Source organism: Lithobates pipiens, unplaced genomic scaffold (assembly GCF_037356315.1).
Source record: "Lithobates pipiens isolate NorthernLeopardFrog02 unplaced genomic scaffold, aLitPip1_a1.2 Scaffold_16, whole genome shotgun sequence".
Lineage (NCBI taxonomy): Eukaryota > Metazoa > Chordata > Amphibia > Anura > Ranidae > Lithobates > Lithobates pipiens.
In genome coordinates, this window is record NW_027507748.1 from 229227938 (window position 1) to 229240281 (window position 12344).

At 35.9% G+C, this 12344-nt stretch overlaps 1 long non-coding RNA gene across 1 annotated transcript; it reads right to left on the minus strand.

Moving 5' to 3' along the window:
• Window positions 1-2937: 2937 nt before the first annotated feature.
• On the minus strand, window positions 2938-8376 carry LOC143982450 (uncharacterized). The gene is made up of 2 exons (XR_013274455.1): window positions 7890-8376; window positions 2938-5391 (listed from the first exon to the last, which is right to left on the minus strand). It is a non-coding gene; the product is annotated as an uncharacterized LOC143982450 (long non-coding RNA).
• Between the last annotated feature and the right edge of the window lie 3968 nt (window positions 8377-12344).

Consider the following 12344-nt stretch of genomic DNA (forward strand, 5'->3'; position numbering starts at 1 on the left):
AGCCAAGGAAGCTGCCATCTTTGCCTCTACAACTAATCTAATTAGTTTAATCTACAACTGCCATGATGCTGCACATGTGATCAGTTATGACACCAGCCATTGGATGGTTTGACAGTTTGGTTGAGAGCACCACCAGTGAGAGTGTTACATTTCCGTCATGTGCCAGAAATTAAACAGTTTTATAGATGTGTTTACTTCCGCTTTAAGTTTGTTCCTTAGGGCCACCCACATGCTATCATTGTTCCACAAGAAGGGCTCAGTGGTTGATAAAGGGCATTCTCAATGGACAGGCTGCAAGTGCTAGGACTTAGTATTGACATTAGTAAAGATAAGTTCTAGGAAATGAAGGAAAATTGTATTAAAGGATACATAGAAGTGATTTTGGTTATTTTTTGTGCCTCCGCTTGAGAAGTACATATGCTTTGTGAGAATAAAAGTAAGTTCCAGGTTTATTTTAGGTACATAGAGATAAACAAAGGGTAGTTTTCCCTTTTACAAAGTCAACCATAGGTTTAGACCCCCCCCCCCCACCCCATACTCTTAATCCTCACCCACAGTATTTTTATTTATTTTTTTATTCCCAACATATATCCTTTTTTCCAGGCATTTCCATGATGAGAGGGGCACCCTCCTCTTCTCTGATGGTGAGAGGTCCTCAATACTGCAAAGGAGAGCACTCATATTATAACATAAGGGCCAATCTATGCAGCAGTGTGCTGTAAGCTTAGGCTGACATGATAATGCACCCCTGGGGTGTTTCCATGACAACTTTGGATAACAAGGAGTGTTATTTGATGCTAGACACCATTCAAAGCAGAAGAGAATTAGTGCTGGAATACTTAAGCAGGTACACACTATAGTTTTTATTTCATGCAACCCAGCGGTCAGAGCCACTGTACTAACCATGCAAGGTTAGTCCAGCAATCGCCCACCCTGAGTTGTTGTGATCTGACAGGGGGACGGCCCTCCACCAGAGCACTCCAATCAGTGCTATAAGCCAATGATCATAGTTGGCCGGCTGGTTTTCCAGCATGCATGTCCAACAAAAGCCGACCAAAAGACCGGCTTCTATCGGACAGACCGACATACACATGGGCAGAATGTCTGCCTTTTTTTTTAACTAATAACTGTCTCCCGACATTCTTCTCTTATGTATGGGGCTTTAAGCTACAGAGTTAGGCGCTGGAGTCTGAAAGGGGGAAGAAGTGCTTAGCAATGACTATTTCTAAATAAAGGGGGTTTGCAAAAACAACAATCATGGAGATGGGTTTTCAAATGGAAGTGCAAAGAACAAATGATCATTTGCATGAGCGCTTCTTCTGTACAAATATATTCATACTGCCTACCCCCACACTTCAGAACAACGAGTGGTTTAATACAAATGAATATAACTGTTGTAAGGTCTTTAACAACCCAACTAATTAGCATTATCCACTCTACTCAGCTGCTTGGAAATAATAATGATTGTAGTCTTTGGGGGGGTGCCACCTACAATGTTGTCATTTGTTAAGAACTGCACTGATTTTACTGAGATATATTTGTATCAGTTTTTCCTTGAACAATCAGTAATCTGTATGCACCTATAAATATCTTGATTCTGTATAAAAATTACTGCAGCCACGGTTTCTGTCTTTAATATTCATTCTTTTTCCAAATGATAATAGTACATGCAATGATACAGTTAGGCAAAATGGTGTACTTTATGTATCAGAACATTTACTCTAATTGTCTGCCATTATTTTCCTTATACTGCTCTAGTTACAGTATGTTCATAGCTGCTCTTATAACTCTTTTTTATTTCATAACACTATACTTTTATTGAAAGGCAAAAAATGGGTTCACTTGTTTGTCTCCTAGTGCAGTGTTTCTCAACTCCAGTCCTCATGCCGCCCCCAATAGGTCATGTTTTCAGGCCTTCTATTATTTTGCACAGGTGGTTTGATCAGTTTCACTGCCTTAGTAATTACCATGGCCATTTCATCTGAGGGAAATCCTGAACACATGACCTGTTGAGGCGCCGTGAGGGCAGGAGTTGAGAAACACTGTCCTAGGGAAATGTGCATCTACACGGACTACCTAGACCAGTGGTTTTCAACTCCTGTCCTCAGGACCCACTAACAGGCCAGTTTTTACGTATTACCTTTGGGAGGTGCAGACTAGAAAATCGCTAAGCAGCAAATTATATCACCTGATATATTTCAGTTATCTTGCAAATCTGGCCTGTTAGTGGGTCCTGAGGACAGAAGTTGAGAACCACGGATCTAGACTAAACATCATTTGAAAGCTTATAATTAGCTGCCTTCATATTCATAGGGGTTGTTTTATTTATAGGCATACCCCACTTTTAAGTACACAATGGGGTTTATTTACTAAAGCTGGAAAGTGCAAAATCAGGCTCACTTCTGCATAGAATCCAATAAGTTTTTAACCCCAGATTGTTCAATTAAGCATTGGTAATAAAACCTGGAAGCTCATTGGTTTCTATGCAGAAGTGAACCTGATTTTACACTTTCTAGCTTTAGTAAATAAACCCCATTGTGTACTTAAAAGTGGGGTATGCCTGTACTTTTTTAAATTATTTTTTTATTATTTTTAAACAAAGGAAAGAAACTGTTTACTTTGCAAAGGAATCTTTACTTTACAAGTGAATTTTCCTTTGGCTTAGTGAAAGTGATGAATATTCTCCTTGCACTTAAGCCCTAATCACATGCAAGGAAAAAAAAACTGTATTTTTGCTTGCTCGTGATGAGTGCTTGGATGAAGGAAGTCAGCAGAGTTCCACTTCATTCACTAAACAAAGAGAAAATTCCCTTGCAATGTAAGCAGCCTATTTGCCTTTAGTAAATCAACTCCATGACGTCAGTCATTCACTAAAAAAAAAAAAAAAACACACTGTGATCATGAAAAAAGACCATGGAATAAAGGAGAGTAGACATCTAGAGGAGCTGTAGAATATTTAATGGGTTTAATAATAATTAAAACAATCAATGCAATTTGTTTAAATATCTCTATATGTTTTTGCACATAATCAGTTTTGACAAGTTCCATATTAGTGAATCACAAGAGGTCATGGCTTGGTCTCCATCGTAGGTTGTGCTGACACTGCTACATGCCTACTGTGCTTCACCCCACTGAAATCTGATTATGTATGAGACAGACTCCGGTGGAATGAAGGACAGCAGGGCACGTGGATCCATCTTTAAATCAGTGACCCGAAGCTGGTACCTGTCTTAAAACTAGAAGATTTTAAGCATTACAAAAAACAGAGATGGTCTTGAAAATTAACAATGTAGGAACAATTGCAGCATCAGCTGTGAACCTAAAACAAGATGTACAATTAAGCACTATATAAAAAAATTTCAAAGTACGTGAATATTTGTAAGGTTAAATCAGTTATGTAAGCAATCAAAGGCATAATATTATGCTGTGCTCATAATACTTCACTTCACATCTTTAGATTTCACAAACCTTATAAACAATTTAATATGTACATATACAGTACTATAGGTACTTATACACTTGAGATGAAAGCCAGTTTTTACAACCTCATGTCTATGGGTTACCTTTCTGCTGTCATAAGGGCAGAAAGGTTAACTGAAGATATGTCAGCTCCTGCTCCACCTCTCTCCTCTGCATAATAAATAATCTACAAATATTTTGTAAGCATCACCAAGCATTGAAGTTGCAAGCTGTGTGAGCTGTCATATAGTTGCAAGTGCACCAATACAGCTACAATCATCTTAAGCATGTATCGTTTAAAGGGTAAATGCACTTTTGTTGAGAAAACAAACATTCCCCTATGGGTGATCTATGTATAATGCAAGGATCCTAACAAACTTTATTGCAGATTCCTAACTTTTTTTTTATTCTAAAGAAATATCTGGCTGTCTGAGTCCATGAACAGAGTGAATCTGTGGTTTTATAATTATCAATCACCTGCTGCACCTACAGGGCTCTAATGAGGAAAGTGGCAATGCCTGTATTCCTTTAGAAATGATTTCCCTTTGAGAATATCTCATCAAAAATTGTATTTTTATTGCAGGGATTGCTCAAAATCATATTTGAATCAAATTGCAGACTTCTGGGAAAATTTGTAATCCAATCACTTAAGCAGGAAACACAATGCCTCCAGGTAGCCATATTGCATATCATTTTACAAAAAATTGCAGCACTGCAGATTGAAAAGGAAAGGTAATTTTTAATAACATTCAAGTACAATAGGACTTAAGACGTAACTGTGTATGCTATATTATTTTTTTTTATTTGCTCTTTTTTTTCCCCCACGAAAGCGGAGTTACACTTTAAAAAACATCTGACATCTTCCTGAAAGATGGATTGATTAAGAGTGAATACAATAGAAACATCAATTTTGCAATACTTTGTGATGATTGCATGATTTTAGTGTGATATATTGTTTTCAGTTGTTTGTTCTTAAAAAAAGTAGCAGATATATTTTAGGTTGTTTTTCCTTCGGTGCTATGTTACATCTTGTATTAAAAAAACATTTACCAGATATATCTATCTGCAGAAAAAGATTACCAGAGGAATTGGTAAATCATTTCAGCCAATATGTCCCATTTGTATATATTTTACAGCTAGAATGTAAACATTTTTGTTCATTCAATCTTCACTGGATTTTACAAAAAAATTATCCCATCCAAGATCATTGAGTTTAAGTGCTTTATGTGTCAAAGATTAGGTGATTTACCAATGAGTTATTAGGCCAAAAAATCTAAGTTAATAAAAAGGTCAACTTTGTTAGGGTAATAAATATACAACCACCCCTCTCCCTTCCCTATTTGGGAGAAATATAGATTTACTTGTTTAAAAGTACATTTTAAAGATGTTCCAAAGGTGTAAACATATGAATTCACTGTTGGTATTGGACACTCAATTTAGGTCAAGTACAATAGTGTTAAGAACAAGCAATGGTTAATTAATCTGATTATTATAAGACATAATTACATTATGTTAAGCTAATGAATATTTAGTCCTGGTTAAGCCACTGAAAATGTGAACCTTGTTCACTTGTTTTGTTAACTTAGTAGCATGTGATGGCTATAGCTTGCATTACTCAGACTTTGTTCAATGCCTTGCCCTTTTTTCTGTCAGGGCTTGTCGTGGTTTTGAGCTGTTTAATCACCATATATGGGATAAGATGCACCTGGAGCTTTGAATTCCACCACGCAGTCTAGGCCTATATGAAATGCTTCCTTCTTCAAGACATGTCTTGACGAGCTTTCACATAGTACACAGTTTCCACTGCATGATCAAACAGTGGTCGGCCTAAAGTAGTCTGAGAAGGAAAAAAAAAATAGCCAGAGGCAATAATCACCTGAAAGAGCTTTGTAGGAACTGTGATGTGACTCAGGAAGAATTCCCACAATAATTCTTTGAAAAAAAAAAAAAACAGATTCAGTCGCATAATGCAACTTGGTTTTGCAATAAATTAAAGAGTTATACATATCTACCATAATTTAGTTGTCAAATGTTTACATATATGTATGGCTGTACATTCTGATCTGTAAAATGTTGTCTTGCTTTATATCATCTCTTTATATTAAATTAACTATCACTTATCATTATGTGAGAAATCTACTATTGCAATTTGTTTCCATAAATCTATACCTGATTCTTATTCTCATACTTTTTTTTTATTTACTTCTATTGATCTTCTGAACTGAAGATATACTGGATAGATTGACCTTAATACAAGGGCTATATGGGTAATCTTTTCCTCAGTGATGCAACATAATTTTTATTTTTTTTGCATTTGATTGCTTTCTTCATGTCCCATTAGTTTCCATGAGAGCTGCTACACAAGAAATTAAAAGGCATTGCAAATTAAAAGGCATTGCTCAGCTATTAATAATTGCAACTATAGTGATATAGAATAGTGATCTTATTTCAAGGAGACGCTGTCAGTCTCTGAGATTAGAATTTGCCTATGTTGCCATTGCATAATCTTTCAGTGGCTGAACAAAAAAAAATAAAAAATCTCCTATCATAGCACTGAATAAATATATTTATTCTTAGCACCTTTGTTCCGCCTATGAGATTAAAAATTGCTTGTTTATACAGATAAAAAATAAGAAGAGACATTAGGTTAATGAAGCAAATAAATTGGTAGTCAAATAGATTGTGGTTATATAAGGCACACTTCAAGGCAAGTTAGTGGTAAATAACCACTCTCAAAATAATCTAGAGATATATATTTGCCATGTGCTAGAGATTGAAGGCTATTGCAAATCTATGTCTGCTTTGTTTTAAATTGCATACACTTTCACAATAGCTTCCTATCAATTCACAGGCAATACAATACAATAGTGAGCTACTTCAGCCTAAATCAACACAACCATAACAATGGCACTTCAAGTAAAGGTTTACATTTATTTAGTCAAATATCCTTTATACAGGAATGCCTGTTTCAGAACCTCATTGCAAAACAAAGAGTGAAACTTTGATGAGGTATTTGTTTTAAGTAGTTACCTGACAATATAAAACTCAATCAAACTTTGGTTCAGTACTTTAACTGCAAGTTGTGCAATAGTCCATGTTTTAATTTCCTTAACATTATATTAATTCTAGTTTCTCCAGCCTTTTGTCAGGCAAATAATCTAGATGACGATCACAGTTACATAACACAGGTTTATTAAAGCAAGTAAATATTTGCAACCAATTTCTTATAGAAAATAATGGGGATGATTTACTTAAGGAGTGGAACGAACAAGTAAATGTTCACTTAGTTTAGTGAATGATATTAAACTAAGTGAAAAAAAAAAAAAAAAATATATATATATATATATATATATATATATATATATAGATATATATATTTATTTATTTTTTGGTCTGTTTTTTCTTTCTTTCCCCCTTTAATGCTTTGTTAGTGTGAAAATGTACCAATAATTTGTGTGATGAAATGACCATGCTTTCTATTTACGCTTGAATTTGCTCATGTCTGAACTTTATGTTTGTATAAAAATTCACAATAAAATTTGATTGAATTAGAAAATAAAATTAGCAAAAGATATCCAATTATGTGCAAGAACAATAAAAATTGTTATCTTATTTACTAGACCAAGTGAAAAATTCACTTTGTATAATGAAAATGTCCTATCTAAACAGCCTATACTCCTTTAGTAAATCAACTCCACCATATTTATATGTGAACACATATTTAGATATATACATAGATAGGTGTGCATAAGGGAAGGGTCCTGGTATTCTCTAAATAGAGCTCATTCTTTGGGGTCAGCATAGAAAAGATGGTTGATTTTGCACAGAAATAATGTATCTGTAATCCTACATGTTTATAGAAGCAAGTAGACCTTTTACAAAAAAAAGAGCAATGCTGCATTTTATGGAAGCAAAGGTCCTAAATCTAAATATACAAAAGTCTAGCATTAGTAGGATAAGTTATATTTACACTTTAAGTCCAAAAACCAATCTTAATCTTAAAAAAATCCATATGAATTTTTTTTTTGTTTTTCTTTTTGAAAAGGAAAACAGAGGAAAAAAAATGTGTATCTTTTTAAACGTCGCAATGGGGGTTATTTACGAAAGGCAAATCCACTTTACACTGAAAGTGCACTTAGAAGTACAGTCGCTCTAAATCTAAGGGGTAGATCTGAAACAAGTGGAAGCTCTGCTGATTTTATCATCCAATCATGTGCAAGCTAAAATGCTGTTTTTTATTTTCCTTGCATGTCCCCTCAGATCTACAGCGACTTTACTTCCAAGTGCACTTGCAGTGCAAAGTGGATTTTCCTTTAGTAAATAACCCCCAATGTGTTACTTATAAGGTTATCCAATGTATTTTTAGCTTGCTTTCATTCTACTTCATCTATATCATCTAAAACAAAGTGTGAAAGAAAAGTCCTACTCACCTTTCAATTATCAATCATCAGTGATAAAATCTTCATTCTTTAGCCATATAAAAGAAATTAAGAAATAGGGAATGATAGAAGAACAAAATGTAAAGCACTGTCTTAATGTTTGGAAGTTTCTAAATATCTTCAGTATGTGAAACATGTCAAAAAGCAGCAGAAAAAGTTGCATTATGCTCGTAAAAGATTTTAGTTGCATATTGTCTGGTTAACAAAAATAAACTTAGACGATATGTTAAATTTAACAGTAGAAAATACCTTGCTATAATTCTGAATTAAAAAGTAAAGTACCTCTCCAAAAATAAAGTTATATGTTTTTTTTTACTTTAAAAAAAGATTATAGCCATAGCATAAAAATGTAAAAAAAAAATAGAGCTATATAGCTGCATTTGTTGGCTGAGGAGTAAGAAAGGGAGGGAGGGAGGGAAGTAGTAACAGATTCAGAAAGACAGGAATACACAAAAGCAGACTGCCAGGTGAGCATTGTGCAGAGGGAGTCATCTGATCTGCCCATTTTAAGCTGAAGGCTTTTTGTATGTCACGTCAGTTAAAGTGATATTGACAGACAACATGATGTGACCTATCAGAACAGGCAGGTGTTTGACAAGGGTGGATTTTAGGTGTTGCTTACCTGAGGGGGAGTTGATGGTTCACTCCCCAAAGACCACACCTAAGCACTACATAGCACACAAATGTAGCAGCTGGCCTTTGGAATTTTCAGGACTGTGCTTTCTTGGAACGAAGAGATGAAATAAAATGATACCAAGTTTTTGGGATTTTTTCCTAGGTCACATGTCTCTTTTATTCTTCCATATCAATAAAAAATAAATACAAGTTGGCTCACAGAACACTGCTGCATGCAGATAAAAGGAGCTGTCATTATTCTTTCAGGATGCGCTCAATCTAATACATGAATGCATTTTTAGGCGTCTAAAGTGCATTGGAAATGTTACATTTTTTCACACAGATTGAATGGATTTTACTAAACATGTCTCATAGCTGATGAAATTTCTACAGTTTTTGTGCCCCCTTATGTAATCCATGAATTATGACTTCAAATACAATAAATGCTTTTACAGAACATTACAGAAAACTTTGACTAACCCAGATTAGGTATTTTAAAACTGTATGCAACTTGAATAAAAGCATTTGAATCATATAAGCAGACTACAGGCATACCCCACAGTACACAATGGGGTTTATTTACTAAAGTTGAAAAGTGCAAAATCAGGCTCACTTCTGCATAGAAAGCTTCCAAGTTTGAAAACGTAATTGAACAAGTTGGGGTTAGAAGCTCATTGGTTTCTCTGAAGAAGTGAGCCTGATTTTGCACTTTCCCGCTTTAGTAAATAAACCCCATTGTGTACTTAAAAGTGGGGTATGCCTGTACAAGCTTTATTTGTTTTCTTCTTTTTATTTTAACACACACACACACTCTCTGTATGGCCATGCTAGGAACAGTATACAGTAACAGCATTTCCATTTGTCTTTTATTAGTGCACGTCAATTCTAACTATGCTAGCTAATTGAAATCTGATGTATTAAATTACTGTATTTTGTACACTGTAATAATAATATTATAACTATTATAATAATACAAGATTTATACAGATTTAGACATAAGCAATTTAAAAAATATATTTATAAAATTGCTATATTCATATATTTATAAAAGAAGAAATTACAGTTACAACAGAATTCAATATAGCGTTAGGCTGAAATCAGCTGAAAACGGTCAGTTTCGCAGGAACCAGCCATCTTTCGGCCCATGTGCATAGCTTCCTGTCTGACAGAAGCCAGTCTCATGAACAGCTTCTGTCAAACGGCATGCTGGAAAACCAGCATCTGATCAGGGCTTGCAGGCAATGGCTGGGAGGTAGTCCTCCCGACAGAACACAATTGTTTAGTGGGGGAGATCACTGCACTAACATTGCTTGTGTTAGTATGATCTGTATGTTTTTTCATTCAGCCTGCTGGGTTGAACGAAAAAAAAAAATAGAGGGAATTATTTACGAAAGGCAAATCCACTTTGCACTGCAAGTGCACTTGGAACTCCAGTCACTCTAAATCTAAGGGGTAGATCTGAAATGAGTGGAAGCTCTGCTGATTTTATCATCCAATCATGTGCAAGCTAAAATGCTGTTTTTTATTTGCCTTGCATGTCCCCATCGGATCTACAGCGACCTTACTTCCAAGTGCACTTGCAGTGCAAAGTGGATTTTCCTTTAGTAAATAACTTCCATAGTGTGTAATCCACATTGTAAGCTTCCAATGACCAGGGCCCTTCTAATCTAAAATAATATAATATAAATTGCCCCTAACATGGCTATTGGTAAAAGAAAAGGAAACCCAAACAGTTGGAAGTCACTGCAAAAAATATCTGACCAATCCCAAGTGAATTGATCAACCAACAATTTTCTGCAAAAAAGAAAAGGAAATAACCCCCAATGGTGTGGGACTTTAAAGGCAACAGAATTTATAATACATAGAATTTTATTAAGCAAATTACAAAATTGGAAAATTACAAATCGCAAAATCATACAAAAATATCATAAATCAATCACATATGATTCCTTTTCTTTTTGGCTACTTTAGGGATGTTGGCAACTTCTCTGATATAATTGGATGTTTCTTCTTATGTACATTTTTCTGCAAGGAATGACCATGAAGTCCATGCGCTTATGTGTAATAAAAACATAATTTTATTATGTGCGTTTTCTCCACATTCGCTAAGAGAACATGAGTGCAAAATGTACAGCCTATTTGCCTTTAGTAAACTAACCCTTATGCTATGAACAAGTAAGTGTGTAGTATTTTATACATTAGAGTAGGGACTGGCCAGATCACTTTCATGCAGTTGGCCAGCTTGCACACGTATTGCAATATACACAGAAAAACAACCCCTGTTTTTAGGCAAAACTTTGCTAGAAGAATTTAGAGTGTATAACAGTGTGCAGATGGTTATTTGAGAATGTTCAGTGCTATTATGATGTTTCTCCAGTTCTATTTCTCTATCCATTTACATGTTGTATTTTTAAACCAGTAGATCTTAATTTACACATTGGACGATGGGAAAGAGCCATGTCAAATGCTTTAGCTACTCCACAATTACTCCCCTTTCAAAATTACTGCTTTCTTACTCATCAGAAATTAAATTTTCCAGGCTTGACAACATCTGTCTTTCATAAATCAATGCTCACTTCCTATATTATCCCTTTCTTCACCCACTCTTTGCTCCTTATCCCTATCTATGCATCAGCTCTTTCTGCTTGCCAACAACTCCTAATTATCACAATGGACACATAATTACAATGTACATGAAAGACTAAACGAAATATTGCAAAAAAAAAGGAAGACATTGCAGAATAACTATTTCAGAATGTGGAGGCAAAATTCCAAAGCTGTATATAGGATAAGCTCTGTTAATTAATTAGAAACATTTATTAAACATCTATTGCATACATTTTTTTTTTTTTACACCTTCTCTCAAAACTAGCAGATAAGAGTGAAAATACTTTATTAAAGCGGGAGTCCACCGGGACTCCGCGTTTTTTTTTTTTTTTTTTTAAAGCCAGCAGCTACAAATACTGCAGCTGCTGACTTTTAAAATAGTGACACTTACCTGTCCAGCGCGCCCGCGATGTCGGCACCCGAAGCCGATCTCTAGATCGTCTGTAAGGTGCTGCCACCGCCATCTTGGGTATGGGAATCAGGAAATGGAGCCTTTTGGCTTCATTTCCCGGTTCCCTACTGCGCATGCGCGAATCGCGCTGCGCAATAAGGACGGTCCCCGCTGCCTCTGGGATCTGTGTGTTTCCCAGCAGGCAGCGGGGCACTTGCGGAAAGGGGCGGGCACTTGCGGAAGGGGCGTAATCTACGCCCCTTTCCGCAGAGAGCTATCCCGGAAGTGGGTGCAGAATACCTGTACTGTACAGGTATCTGCACCCCCTCCCCCCTGAAAGGTGCCAATTGTGGCGCCGGAGGGGGGGAGGGTTCCGATGAGCGGAGGTCCACTTTAGGGTGGACCTCCGCTTTAACAAATAACTTATCCTACTTACCATCACTTTGTCAAGACAAGGCCTAAAACTATTTTCTGTTTCAGTTTCATCAATTTTTTTTTTCCATCAGATACATTTTTTTTTAAACATACAGTATATACTCCCTTAGTCTCATGTGTTAGCCCCTGTACACACGGTCGGAAATTTCGACGGAAAAGTTCCGATTGGACCGTGTTGTCGGATAATCCGACTGTGTGTGGGATACATCGGACTTTTTCTGTCGGAATGTCCGACCAACAAAGTTTGAGAGCTGGATATAACATTTTCAGACAACATGATCCGATCAGACTTTGTCCGATCATTTGTAGAGTATTCCGATCAGACAAAGTGCCACGCATGCTCAGATCAAATTACGAGACCAAGCTATTGGCTACTAGCCGCAAAGTAGTCCCGTTAG